This window comes from Aotus nancymaae, unplaced genomic scaffold (assembly GCF_030222135.1).
Source record: "Aotus nancymaae isolate 86718 unplaced genomic scaffold, 86718_ANA_hifiasm-v0.15.2.pri h1tg001245l, whole genome shotgun sequence".
NCBI lineage: Eukaryota > Metazoa > Chordata > Mammalia > Primates > Aotidae > Aotus > Aotus nancymaae.
In genome coordinates, this window is record NW_026989661.1 from 5,852 (window position 1) to 10,000 (window position 4,149).

Consider the following 4,149-nt stretch of genomic DNA (forward strand, 5'->3'; position numbering starts at 1 on the left):
TGTATTTTTAGTAGAGATGGGGTTTCACCATGTTGACCAGGATGGTCTGGTCCGGATCTCTCGACCTCATGATCCACCCGCCTCGGCCTCCCAAAATGATGGGATTATAGGCGTGAGCCACCACGCCCGGCCTACAGAAATTTTTACTACGTATTTTTCATCTGTAGTTTCTCAGAAGGGCTATAGATGATTCGAACTGTCAAATCCTCGCATGCTTCTGTGACACCCCTGTCCGTCTTCTCCCTTTCTTTAACCAAAGCGTTAGGTGAGACTGTCACAACCGTTATGTTTTCCATTAAACCGGAAGTGTGATATTATTTGACACTTATGCTTGTATCCTAAATTTCACCAACCAAACGTCATGTTCACATGTTGATTCCTCGGGAATGAAATGAAGGTACTATATACCTTGAAATATATTTTGTAGAAACTTGTCATGTTGAGCAACATCTTAGCATGGTAAGTAAGTTCCCTTAGCTATATAAACTTGTGCATGTTTCAGAGAGATCAGTAAATAAAATACTACAAAAAAGAAGGAGAAGGAGAAGAAGAAAGGAGTAGAAAAGAAGAAGAAGAAGAAGAAGAAGAAGAAGAAGAAGAAGAAGAAGAAGAAGAAGAAGAAGAAGAAGAAAGAAGGAGAAGAAAAAGAAAAAGAAGAATAAGAAGAAGCAGAAGCAGAAGACCTTATTGTTGTACCCGAGCGAGTCAAAGAATGCAGCACACTCTGAGATTGAATTATGAGTCCTTTATTATGCCAGCGACCGAGAGGTGGCTGACGCACAAAATTCTCTCGGCCGGCCCCTAAGAAAATGTTAGGTGGTCTTTTATACCCTAGTTTTAAAAGGGAGGGGGAACGTAGCTGAAGCAAATTTTTCACAAAAGCAGAGTAAGCAAAAAGTTAAAAGTTAACCTAGTACATGAGAAATAAAACAGTGCCAGGTGCGAGGGGTACAGTTGTCACAAAAGACATACAACTTACATAGGTAACGGGGGCTCTGGGCACTGGACAGCAGCTGCCTGCATTCCCAGGCTCTGTTGGTACCACTTAAGTCGGCCTCTTATCAACAAATGCATTCCTGGGGGTGCCCAGTGTCAGCCCGCCCCAGCTGCTACGTACTCTGGTTCCGTACTGAATGGTGGGAAAACAACTAAAATGTAGAAGCTAAGATGGAGTCTGTCCAGCTCAGGAAGCTAACATAAAGCCTGAACAGCTTTTAGTCTGAGAAGGAGAGAGTTAGTTTTAACTGGCAAAAAGCAGGTTATCACACTATGAAGTACAGTTTACATTAACCCGCTGTCACCATACGTCGAGAAATCCACAAAAGCGCTAGTGAACAACAGGAGAAAAACAGCAGCTAACACGTCCTGGGGAAAAGATACGCCTTCCTAGAATTCCGTGCCAAGGCATCGCCTCCGGTAATCTTAAGGGAGCAAAGTATTACTTTTTAGACAGCGTTTCTATTTTGGGCAAATACTACTACGGCCCAGAGTGGCGCCATGATGCCCTTCCCGTTTTGCAAATTTGCTGGTCCAAGGAAGGAGAAAATAAGACATCATGATAAAAGGTGATTGAGACCCAGCCAAGATGAAGCTTTCCCAGGGAGGGAGGGAAGGAGGGAGGGAGGGAGGGAGGGAGGGAGGGAGGGAGGGAGGGAGGAGGGCCTGAGGCGTGAAGGGGTGAAAAAACGCCACCACTACAGTCCAGTCCGCCCACCCGCTTGCCCACGGGGGCCAAAGTCTGTGCCATCGCCCCCCGCTGCCTCTGGGGAAGTGGGACCGTGCCCCAGCCCCAGCCCCCATCTTCAAAAACAGTGGCCACCGAGTGAGGTGAGGCCTGGCGATCACCCATGCAAATGTCAACCGGCAAAGGGTGGGCGGAGGGGAGAGAAGATGGAGGCCCACCCGCCTGGCTCCAGAACGTTTCCACGCAGGGTGGCGGGAGGTGCGGTGTCGGGGGGAACCCACCTCACAAACTCACGGAATTGGAGTAAAGGGGCGGGGGGGAGGGGCTTAAAAAAAATAAACCAACTCCTCATAAAGCCCAAGGAGAAGAGTCTATGCATGCGCATGAAAGACACCAACAAACAAAGAAACACAAAGTACTGATAAAAGAACCATAGGGCCCCCACCAGGGTGGAGGTTCCCAAGGCAACGAGGGAGAGAGGGAGGGGCCTCCAGATGGGAGGAAGAGAAACCGGTTGCCCCAGGCTCTGTGAAGTCGTCAGGCAGACCTCCCTCCGCGCCACCTCGATTTTCCATTACAGTGGCCGCTAGGTGATGCGCGAAGACATTTATATAAAAGTGTCAGTGTTTTTATGCTTCACTAAATGATAAGGCCTATGTTCAAACATCATCATCTGCCTCACTCATTATTTCTCTTTCTCAGTGCCTGAACACACCCAATAGCAAGCACCAGGTAGAGGCTAAGACCCACAAAAATGGAAGCATCCTTCAAGTTTATAGGACATTTAACCATACTAAGCCCACTGTCAAAAACAATGTAAATTATACTCCTCCTGCAAAAGGCCAACTTATATGGCAAATATGTAAAAACCCTGGCATACAGGAAAAAATGAATACATGACAGTCTAATACATTATCCCGCTTTGTAGATAGACTTATCATTCCACTAAGTATTAACTATAGTTCCAAGCACTGAATCTGCTTAATAACCAAAATGTAAAGACCTTACCTTGTGGTTTGTAATGTCTCATTAACAGAAATGTGAACTTTGATAACAGTTTAACTAAAATATTTCTTTATTTCAAGCTATCAGATGACATTGACATATTTGCATTTTCTATCTGTGTATACGTAATGACTTTCTTCAAGGCTTCAAGATCAGGATTGTCTTATGCCTTTGCATCACGGACCTAAGAGACCCCAATTATTTGAAGATGGGATGGGGACAAAATGTGGGTCCCCGTAGTCCCTACTCTGTGCAGCATCCATTAGATGACCACCGTACATATCACCAAAGTAATGACAGTAAGTCCTAAATCCAAAGTGCAACTTTAATACTGCAATTCCAAAAAAAATAAAGCTGTATACAACTCTTGGAATAACTCACCCAAATAAATAGCTTTATAACAGACAGACAGACAGACAGACAGACACACACACACACACACACACACACACACACACACAAAAGACCTAGCTAGATGCTTGCAGATGTCAGCACGGAAAAGAAGGGAATCTTGGATCGCTCTGGGTCGGGGTGGAGGTTGGTGGGGGGAGCGGCTCAGGCACGCCGCATCACCAGCCTCTCCCCGATCCCTCTCCCTCTCGGGCCAGGTCGTTTCTGGGCCCACCCAGGGAATCCTCTCAGGTGGTGCCCACCTGCAACTAGTCGACCAGAGCCCCCAGGGGACACAGCCTAGGCACCCGCCCATGGGTTCATATGGAACTTCAATTCCCCTAGACAACAGGAAGAGGAGACCAGGGGCGGGGGCGTGTGGACGGAGGGAGGCTAGGGGTGGAGATGGGACCCATCTAAGATGGAAGTCCAGTCCATAGCGTTTCCGAGTGGGCGCCAGACCCACCACCTCAGAGTGGCAATACCTGTCACAGGGAAACGAAGGTCCGTGAAATCCACGCTCCCGGAGACAGCGTGGATTTCACGGGGAGAAGAAGACAGCTTGCAGCACGCTACCTCCTGTCCCGGGGTCAAGTTTTCACTCCCAAATTTCGCATTTCTTCCCCCCCTCAACAAAGTTCCGCTCTCGTTGCCCAGGCTGGAGAGCAGTGGCACGATCTCGGCTCGCCGAAACCTCCGCCTCCCGGGTTCCAGCGATTCTCCTGCCTCAGCCTCCCGAGTGGCTTGGGATGACAGGCACGTACCTGTATAATCTCAGCAACTCGGGAGGCTGAGGCAGGGGAATCGCTGGAACCCGGGAGGTGGAGGTTGCAGTGAGCCCAGGCTGTAGCGTAGCGTGGTGCAATCTCAGTCGACCGCCACCTCCGCCTCTCGGGTTCAAGCGATTCTTCTGCCTCAGCGTCCCGAGTAGCCGAGACTACAGGCGCACGCCACCACGGCCAGCTAATTTTTGTATTTTTAGTAGAGACGGGGTTTCACCACGTCGGCCGGGATGGTCTCGATCTCTCAAGCCCGTGATCTGCCCGTTCCATCCATGCTCACGCCTGTCA